Source organism: Rhinopithecus roxellana, chromosome 8 (assembly GCF_007565055.1).
Source record: "Rhinopithecus roxellana isolate Shanxi Qingling chromosome 8, ASM756505v1, whole genome shotgun sequence".
NCBI lineage: Eukaryota > Metazoa > Chordata > Mammalia > Primates > Cercopithecidae > Rhinopithecus > Rhinopithecus roxellana.
In genome coordinates, this window is record NC_044556.1 from 35537727 (window position 1) to 35548646 (window position 10920).

General features: G+C 43.0%; 1 pseudogene; it reads left to right on the top strand.

Annotated features, from left to right (window-relative positions):
• Positions 1–8844: 8844 nt before the first annotated feature.
• LOC104658912 lies at positions 8845–9294 on the top strand (annotated as a pseudogene).
• Positions 9295–10920: the final 1626 nt, after the last annotated feature.

Genomic DNA, 10920 nt, shown 5'->3' on the forward strand with positions numbered 1-10920 from the left:
CCCAGAGGCTTGTCTCTTCTGCCATGTGAGGATGTAACAAAAAGATGGCCATCTGTGAACCAGGAAGCTAGCTCTCACTAAGCACCAAATCTGCTGTCATTTTGATTTTGGACTTCCCAAATTCCAGAACTGTAAGAATAAATGTTTGCTGTTTAAGCCACCCAGTTTATGTTATTTTGTTATAGCAGCCTGACTGGACTAAGACCATCATGGTGTGTAAATATTTTTATACATTGTTTGATGTGATTTGCTAATTATTATTGAGCATGTTTGTATCTATGTTCATGAGAAATATTGGTCCAAAGTTTTCTTGTGATGGTTTTGATATCAGGGTAATGGCCTCACTGAATGAGTTAGCAAGCATTGTCTCTACTTCTGTCTTTTGAAAGAGACTGTAGAGGAATGGTATAAATTTTCCTTAAATGTATAGTAGAACTCACCAATTAACCCATCTGGGCATGTCATGTTTTGTTTCAGAAGGTTATTAATTATTTATTCAACTTCTTTAATAGATATATTCAGATAGTCTATTTTTTCCAGTGTAAGTTTTGGCAGATTATCTCTTTCAAGAAATCGGTGCATTTCATCTAGGTTATCAAATTTGTGGGTATAGAATTGTTCATATAATTTTTATTATTCTTTTAATGTCCATGGGATCTATAGTGATGTTTCCTCGTTAATTTCTGATGTTAATAGTTTGTGTCTTCTCTTTTTCTTAGTCCGGCTAGATACTTATTGATTTTATTGATAATTTCAAAGAACCAGCTTCAGGCCGGGTGCAGTGGCTCACACCTGTAATCCCAACACTTTGGGAGGCCAAGGCGGGCAGATCACTTGAGGTCAGGAGTTCAAGACCAGCCTGGCCAACATGGTGAAACCCCGTCGCTACTGAAAATGTAAAAATTAGCCAGGCGCAGTGTCACGTGCCTGTAGTCCCAGCTATTCAGGAGGCTGAGGCAAGAAAATCACTTGAACGTGGGAGGCAAAGGTTGAAGTGAGCCGAGATCATGCCACCTCACTCCAGCCTGGGTGGCAGGGCAAGACTGTCCCAGAAAGCAAAAACAAAAACAAAGAACCAGCTTCTAGCTTTATTTTCTCTATTGCTTTTCTGTTTTCAATTTCTTTAATTTTTGCTCTAAGTTTTATTATTTCTTTTTTTCTGCTTCCTTTGGACTTAATTTGCTCTTTTTCTAGTTTCCAAAGGTGGACACTTGGATTTTTAAAAAAATTTTTTTGAGACAGAGTCTCACTGTCACCCAGGCTGGAGGACACTTAGATGATTGATTTTAGATATTTCTGTTTTGGTAATACATGCATTCAAAGCTATAAATATTCCCCAAGCAGTGCTTATGCTGCATCCTACAAATTTTGATAAGTTGTATTTTCATTTGGCTTAAAATATTTTTTAATTTCTTTTGAGATTTATTCTCTAACCCGTGTGTTATTCTGAAATGTGTTGCTTACTCTCCAAGCATTTTGGTATTTTCCAGCTATCTTTGTTATTAATTTCTAATTTAAATTTATTGTGGTCTCAGAGCAAACATAATATAATTTCTATTGTTTTATACTTGTTAAGGTGTGTTTTATGGTTCAGAATGTGGTCTATCTTGATGAATGTTCCATGTGAGCTTGTGAAGAATATGTAATCTGCTGTTGTTAAAGTAGTCTACAGATGTCAATTATATCCAGTTGGTTGATGGTGCTGTTGAGCTCAACTATGTCCTCACTGATTTTCTGCCTGCTGGATCTGTCCATTTCTAATAGAAGGGTGACCTTGTTCTTTGTTCCTATTTTTGTCTTCCAGCTTTTTTTTTTTTTTTTTGAGATAGGGTCTTGTTATGTTGCCCTGGCTGGAGTACAGTGGCATGATCGTAGCTCACTGTAGCCTCGATCTCCTGGGCTCAAGCCATCCTCCTGCCTCAGCCTCCTGAGTAGCTGCGACTATAGGCAGGTACCACAACACCTGGCTTTTTTTCTTTTTTTTTGGTAGAGATGAGGTGTCATTATGTTGCCCAGGCTCTTTTGTAGTTTTAACAGAGCATTTTATGTGATTCCATTTTCTCTCCTCTCTTGGCATGTCAGTTGTCCTTCTTTTTTTTTTTACTTGATTTACTGGTTGCCTTAGAGTTTGAAATATCTATTTATAACTAATCCAAATCTAATTTCAAATCACATGAGTAGGGCAAGTATCTTTTTTTTTTCCCTCTGTATAAAAATAAAAATACTTTAATGTTTCTTCAAAAATTTTACTTTAAGTTCTGGGATACATGTGCAGGATGTACAGGTTTGTTACATAGGTATACATGGGCCATGGTGGTTTGCTGGCAAGTGTCTTATAATAATGGAATATTCCTAATTCCTCTCTTCCATCCCTCATATCATTGCTGTTATTCATTTTACTTATACATAAGCATATATAATAATATATATTCATTTATGTGTGCCTACATATTTGACATATGTGCGTATAATACAGGCATAATCAAATACACTGTTGCTATTATTATTTTTACTAAATTTCTCTGTTAGGCCAATTAAAAATAAGGAAATAAAAGTTTTTATTTTTACCTTCACCTATTCATTGTCTGATACTCTTGTTTTCTTTGTATAGATCTGAGTTTCTGACCTACATAATTATCCTTTCCTCTGAAGAACTTCCTTAAATATTTCTTGCAAGGCAGACCAACGATCAACAAATTCCCTCATTTTTTGTTTGTCTGAGAAAGTTTATTTCTCCTTCACTCTTGAAGGATAATTTCACAGGGTACAGAATTCTGAATTGGTGGATTTTTTTCTCTCAATATTCTAAATATTTCACTTCTCTCTCTACATGTTTGCATGGTTTCTGGTGAGAAGTCAGAGTTCGATATAATTCTTTTTTTTTTTTTTTGAGACGGAATCTCACTCTGTCACCCAGGCTGGAGAGCAGTGGTGCAATCTTGGGTCACTGCAACTTCTGCACCCCAGTTTCAGCAATTCTCCTGCCTCAGCCTCCTGAGTAGCTGGGACTGCAGGTGTGTGCCACTATGCCTGACTAATTTTTGTATTTTTGGTAGAGATGGGGTTTCTCTGTGTTGGCCAGGCTGGTCTCGAACTGCTGGCCTCAAGTGATCCACCCGCCTCAACTGCTCCAAAGTGCTGGGATTACAGGTGTGAGCCACTGTGCCTGGCAAGAGTTTGATATAATTCTTATCTTTGCTCCTCTATAGGTGTTTATTTTCCTCCCTCCGGCTTCTATTAAGATTTATTTTTAATCTTTAATTTTCTGAATTTTGAATATGATATGCCCAGGTATTTTGTTTTGTCTTTGGCATTTATTCTTCTTGCTGTTTTCTGAGATTTCTGGATCTGTGGTTGGGTGAAAAATTATCAGTCATTATTGCTTTAAATATTGCTTCTGGTTCTCTCTTCTCCTGGCATTTCCACTCTACCTATGCTACCCCGTTTGTATTTGTCCCATGGTTCCCGATATCCTTTTTTGCGTTTTTCCAAAATCTTTTTTTTCTGATTGCTTTTCACTTAGGGAGTTTCTATTGTCATATCCTCAAGCTCAGAAATTTTTTTACTTAGCTATGTCCAGTCTACTGTGAGCCCATCAAAGGTATTCATTTCTGTTATATTGTTTTTTTTTTTGCTTTGTTTTTTAAAATTTCTAGCTATTCCTTCTTATTCTCTCTTAGAGTTTCCATCTCTCTGTTCATATTATCCATCTGTTCTTGCATGTTATCTATTTTTTTCAATAAAGCCCTTAGCATATGAATCATAGTGTCAAAAATTCCTGTTCTAATAGTTCAAATGTTCCTGCCATGTCTGACTCTGGTTCTAATGCTTGCTCTGTCTTTTCGAACTGTGTTTTTTGTCTTTTAGTATGCTTTGTAATTTTCTGCTGAAAGGTCGACATGATGTACTAGTTAAAAGGAACTGCAGTAAACAGGCCTCTAGTAATGTGGTAGTCAGATCTGTGGAAAGCAGCAGCACTCATAGTCCTATGGTTAGCTGAACTTCTCTGGCCATCAGCTTCTCTGTAGCCTTGGGATAGTTGGATCTCCTTGGACAATCTGTTCCTTATTAGATGTCCACCTCCAAAATCAGTTCCAATCCATGTTAATTAGATCTTTTTGGAGACACAGGGAAGAAGATACATATTGCATACCACACAGTAGAAACTAAACCAAATTCTTCATCAGCCACTTGTCTTCATCTTGCCTCACACATTCTTTTTCCCTGCCAATAATTTTGTTTCCCTTTTTTACCTCTACAACTTTTTTTTTTTTTTTTTTTTGTGAGACGGAGTCTCGCTCTGTCGCCCACGCTGGAGTGCAGTGGCTGGATCTCAGCTCACTGCAAGCTCTGCTTCCCGGGTTTACGCCATTCTCCTGCCTCAGCCTCCTGAGTAGCTGGGACTACAGGCGCCCGCCATCTCGCCCGGCTAGTTTTTTTTGTATTTTTTAGTAGAGACAGGGTTTCACCATGTTAGCCAGGATGGTCTCGATCTCCTGACCTCGTGATCCGCGCCCATCTCGGCCTCCCAAAGTGCTGGGATTACAGGCTTGAGCCACCGCGCCCGGCCTACCTCTACAACTTCTTAAAACTCATTCTGTTGTCCAGAGCAGTTCACCTCTACCCTCAGCTTGGTGTCCCACTCAGAAAAACAAAGACCAAGCAGAAGCCACCTTCCCAGTTCCTGTAAGTATGTCTGTTTTGAGGTGGGACAAGGAGAAGCCTCAGCTCATCTGGTCACGTGTACAAAGGGCTAATTATATGTACCCTGCAAGGATTTTGTGAAGATGAACAGAGCTAGAATTCAGGCCTAAGTTTTCTGACCTCATGTTCAATGTCCCTTTCCTTAGCTATCTCAAGACAACAAAATATTGTACAGCCTGTATTCTTAGAAATTTCCCTGGCTCAAACCCTTCATTTAACTGGATTTTTGTAACATTCAACTTTTTTTTTCTTTTTGAGACAGAGTCTCACTCTGTTGCCTGGGCCGGAGTGCAGTGGTGTGATTCTGTCTCACTTCAACCCCCACCTCCTGGGTTCAAACGATTCTCCTGCCTCAGCCTCCCAAGTAGGTGGGACTACAGACACATGCCACCACGCCCGGCTCATTTTTTTTTTTCTTTTTCTGAGATGGAGTTTCGCTCTTGTTGCCTAGGCTGGAATGCAATGGCACGATCTCTGCCCACCGCAACCTCCGCCTCCCGAGTTCAAGCGATTCTCCTGCTTCAGCCTCCTGAGTAGCTGGGATTACAGGCATGTGCTGCCACGCCCGGCTAATTTTGTATTTTTAGTAGAGACGGGTTTCTCCATGTTGGTCAGGCTGGTCTCAAACTCGCAACCTCAGGTGATCCACCTGCCTAGGCCTCCCAAAGTGCTGGGATAACAGGTGTGAGTAATTTTTGTATTTTTAGTAGAGATGGGGTTTTGCCATGTTGGCCAGGCTGGTCTTGAACTCCTGACCTCAGGTGATCCACCAAGCCCGGCCTGTAACATTCAACTTTTGGAAGAGACAAAGAATTAGCCAGGAATGTGAAAATAAAAATTTGATTTCTAGAACATGTGTCAGGGTCAGTACAAATGTACCCCTCTTATTCTCTCTGTATCTGTGATGCCAGTCCATGAGACTTGAATTTACAGTGATGACGCCTGAAGCAGAGTAACATTCTCCATCATTAGAGAGAGATATTATTATGTTCACTGACCCCTACTTAGGCAAGAATGTGGGCAGAGATGTTTCAAAAATCATGGGCAAGTCTTGAGATGTGATGAGGCTTTCTTCCTAGCCTGGTTTCCCACTTCCCCCCAGGAAGGGAAGGAGATCAGGGTAACTGAGCCTATCAACGAGGTCTGCAGAGGAGGCAAATGGCCATGGCAGTCAGCATCAGGGTTAGGAGTAGAGCGTGTGTTAGTTTCCTAGAGCTGCCATAGCAAAGTACCACAAACTCGCTGCCTTAAAACAACAGAAATGTACTCTTTCACAATTCTGGAGGCTGGAAGTCTGAAATCAATATGTTGGCAGGGCTGTGCTCTCTCTGAAAGCTCTAGGAGATCCGCAAGTGCTTCTTCGTAGCTTCCTTGGCATTCCTTGGCTTGTAGATGCCTGACCCCCCTCTCTGCCTCCCTCATCACACAGAGGTCTTCCTGCGTGTGTCTGTTATCTCTTCTTATAAGGACGCCCATCATTGGATCAGGGCCCACCCATCTTAATTAATTACGTCTGCAAAGATCCTATTTCCAAATAAAGCCCCATTCACAGTCCTGGGGGTTAGGACATCAATGTATCTTTTTGGGGGAACAAAATTCAGCCCACAATAGAGTGCTCTATCTTTCGTGTTTGTCAGCAGAAGAATCTGCCGAAATGATTTGGCAGCTAGGACAGAAGGTGACTGAAGTGACTGAAGGAAGGTGAACTTGTGAGGAGGCAATGTCCACATTTCTGAAAATGGGGCACTGGAGGCTTTGTGAGCCAACTGAACCTTTAATCTCTTCCCCCATCCCTGGCATAGGCAGATTTTCAAAACTGCCATCTGAAGTATAGGATACTTGCTAGTCTTCATCTGACCCATAACTTCAAAATAAATCCTGGCAAAGTGGCCCATTCATCATTCATAAGGTGCAGTTTCACCAGCTAGTTAACATTCCCTTCCCAGGTAGACGTGTGCGTAATTCATTCCAGTATTTGAGAGAGATCTCCCAGAATTCTGCTCAGATTTATTGTCAAATAACTGTTCGGTAAAACTGCGTCTTTTGCTGACTCGGGCCTGGCAGGAAGAGTTGCCACAAGCACGGAGCTCTGGCATCGATTTGTGACTTCCCTGCGGGAGAACCTCAGGGGTGGAAGCCCACAGGCTTGATTGCCTTCTTAGATTAATATTTAATAGGATGACCGCCCCCATCCACCCTGCCAGCCCGGATCAGTGCCACAAGTCAAGGCTTGGCCTTGCTGTGCACAAGGGCTGTGAGGAAGATCTGGCAAAATTTTAATTAACTGAAGATAAACATACATAGGGAGCGTTAGTCCATTAGCTGGCACCACCACCTAGAGAGAAAAGGCCTCACTAATCACACGCCACAGCAGGTGAAATGACCTGCAGACCTGCAGCGTCCATTTGCTTTCAAATTAAAAAACATATTTTCGAAATAAATACTCATGGGGCCCTGCTCATCATGTCGTTTCCCCTGAAAAGCAGGAAATCTGGGATGCTAATGAGCTTTCAATATTTTAGCCCAAGAAAGCTGAAAACACAAGTGCAGCAAAACAAGGCTGGGATTGCCCTTCCTTTGGAGGAGGGAGGAAAGTTGGGCAGGAAACCAGGGAAAGGCAATCAGAAATGGAGGACTCAGCCCTGTGGAAAAATACAAATAATATAGTCGGCCTGGGAAGAAGTAACTGGATCTAGCAATCAGGCGTGGCAGAGGTACCCATTTGCTCAGAGGCAAGGAATCAGCAAGGTTAGATCGTAGAATAAGTCCGTAATTCACCAACCTTTGGATTACAAGATGGCCAAGAAATAGGGATACAGCTTGAGTTTACAATATTCTAGAAGGAAAATTTTATATAATTTGGTCAGAAAGTGGGTACTTCATTTGCTCATTAGGCTATATATTCATCACTTAATATGTAACAAGTGCCATTTCAGGCCTGGGGAGGTAGCAGTGAAGGAGACTTAACAAGTCTCTGCTGTCGTGTGGCTTACTTCCTAGAAGGGTGAGGCAGATAACAAACACCCAAGAAAATATCAGGTGGCATCTAAGTCAGAGACCTGAACGGTGAGAAAGCGCTGGCCATGCAGAGATCAGGGGAGGGCATTCTAGGGAATAGCAAGTACAAAGGCCCTAAGGAAGGTAAGAACTCGGCCTGTTGAAGGAATGAAGTGTGGCTGGCGCTCAGTGAGAAAGGAGAAGAGGAGAAGTAAAGGAATAAGTGGGGCAAGGTATAGGATATTGGGTTTTATTCCAAGTGCACTTATTCATATGAAACTTGTCATTCCCATTAGATTACAAGCTTCAAGAGGGCCGCGACTCTCTCTTACTCACTCAATACCTAGTTTGCATTCCAGGGCATCTACTAGCTGCCTTCTCTTTTTCTTTGAGGCTGGTCTTCTTCTGGCCCTTCTATAGTGTGGTGAGCCAGCCTCCACGATGACTTCCAATGACCCTTGCCTCCTTTTGTAATCCCCTTTCACATTGAATCAGGGCTAGACCTTTGTGGCCAGTAAAAGAGGGTAGAATTGATAGTGTGTGATGTTCAAGGCTAGGTTATAAAAGTCATTCCAGCACCCACCTTGGTCTCTTGGATTTCTTGCTCTGGGGGAGGCCAGCTGCCATGGGAACAGGCAGGCAGCAATGTGGAGAGGCCCACATGGAGAGGAACTGAGTCCCTGGACAAGAGCCAGCAATCAATTTGTTATTCATGTATATGAGCCACCTTGGAAGTGGATCCTCCTATCCTAGTAAAGCCTTCAGATGATTGTAGCCCCAGCTGATATATTACTGTAAGCACATGAGAGACCTTGAGCCAGAACTGCCCAGCGGAGACCTCCTTAAATTCCTAAACAGCAGAAACCATGAGAGATGGTAAATTATTATGTTAAGCCGTTAAATTTTGGGTGATTTGTTATACATCCTTAAGAACCCAGAACGCATAGTATAAGGTCATGTATGAAGTAATGGGATGAAAACGACTATGAAAAACTGCTTAAAAGGGATCCTTTTCACATGGGACAGATCAGGGAACTCCTAAGGCAAGGGGCGGGCTCACATCATTCCTTGGGGACATCTAAGAGTCAGGTCTGAATGAAAGATCATTGGTGAGTTCATTTAAAAATAAATGCGGCCCTTTCCCCTGGCTGGCACTGCAGAGGCCGCACCATGCCTAGAGTTACTGTAAAAGACGTGGACCAGCAGGAGTTCGTCAGAGCTCTGGCAGCCTTTCTCAAAAAGTCCAGGAAGCTGAAAGTCCCCAAATGGGTGGCCAAGCACGAAGAGCTTGCTCCCTGTGATGAGAACTGGTTCTGCACACGAGCTGCTTCCACAGCGCGGCACCTGTACCTCCGGGGTGGCGCTGGGGTTGACTCCATGACCAAGATCAATGGGGGACGTCAAGCAAATGGCGCCATGCCCAGCCACTTCAGCCAAGGCTCCAAGAGTGTGGCCCACCGGGTCCTCTAAGCCCTGGAGGGGCTGAAAATGGTGGAAAAGGGCCAAGATGGGGGCTGCAAACTGACACCTTGGGGACAGAGAGATGTGGACAGAATTGCTGGAGAGGTGGCAGTTGCCAACAGGAAGCATTAGAACAAACCAGGCCAGGTTAAATAAATTGCCTCATTTGTAAAAATAAATAAAATAAAAATAAATAAATAAATAAACAAATAAATGTGGAGGGCAGAATTTATCCATTATTATCCCTTGTGAAGGAGACACAAGCCAGGGGATTCAAAGTATATAAGAACCTAGAACCTGTGTAACTTCCCTAGGTTTGTTGTTTTTGTTACCCTGGTCTCGTTATCCAGGGTGAAAAGCTCTTGAATGTTTGTCTAGGGTAACAAAGAAAAGGGGAGAGGGTTTAGGAAACAAGAACTGCCCCACTCCAAAGCTGCTTCAGCGGGTAGCTACCGGAAGAGGAAAGTAGGCCTTGGCACTTGCTGAGGGAATCAAGTTGAAGACAGAGAGCCTGACTGGGCCTGAGGCAGGCCCCCGGGCTAAGAGTTGAAAGGCCACTGCCCACTGTGTTGAATGAATTGAGCTGGGTTCAGTCATTTCCTGGGGCACAGGCATATCTGCCACCTTCCAAATCTGTCTTCTCCAAGAGAATCTTCCTCTTGTCGGAGCTGGTACCTTGCAGGTGAAAATGTGAAGTAATCTCCAACAGCTGTGGGAGGTGAATGTCCAGCAAAGTATTTATCCTCAAACAACCCCCTCCTGGAACATTTGTCTGGCTATGTATTTCTGTAATTAACTGATGTTGTTCAGTTAAGGTCTGTTAAATTCTTGTCTGAAAATAAATGTTATCTGGAACTCCATGTGTTAAAACAATAAAAGCAGTGCTGTTCCAGTTAAGGTGGGAACAGGAAAGGGGTGCTGAATCCCACTTCCCCTCAACTTTGCCTCATCCACCCACCCCACTTAGTATCCCCAAGGCCTTTCCTAGGAGCCCCAGCATTCTGAAAATCATAGTTTGAAAACAACAGATTGAGGATATTATGGCACCTGCTACATCGTTTTATAATAATCTGCTATTTATGATTATTTATGCCACTGTTTTCTTCCACTACTGCAAATAAACAGATTCATCTTCCTCAGATACCATCTCATCATGTATTTCTCATGCTTAAGGCCTCTAGGAAGATTCTGCTTCTCAGAAGTTCAAGTCAGAGGGGCTTAAAGATGGCTGGTATTGCCTCCTCCATAAAGAAGAACCTAAATAGTGAGTAGATAATCACATTTCAAATAGGTCATCCAAAAAAGAATGCTGGGATTCAACAGAGAAGTGTCAGGAAACACCTAAGGCAACGAATAAAAGGGAAGCAAGGCAGTCTCCTCAGCCAGGATCAGCTAGGAGTCTGTAGAGACTCCCCAGTGTGGGGAAAAGGAAAGTGAGAGATGCCTCATGGTCCATATTCTTACCATGGACTCCTGCAGTCCTAGCCATGGTACAGCCCCCGACCCACGAGGGCCCTGAGACTAAAACAGAGAGCTTCCTGGAGACCACACAATGGCGCTGCCCCAGAGAGGGAGTTCACACTGGATTCCACACACCCCTAAGGCATCAGCAGCTCCTGTAAGGTGCTATTTTGAGAGCCCAACACCAGGCAAATGGCACTCTCCCTGGGGCCCAGCAGTGCCTGCATCTCCATGGCCCTAGTGCCCACTGAGATTCCCCACCTGCAGCTACCACCACAGCTGGCTGCTGCCACTGAG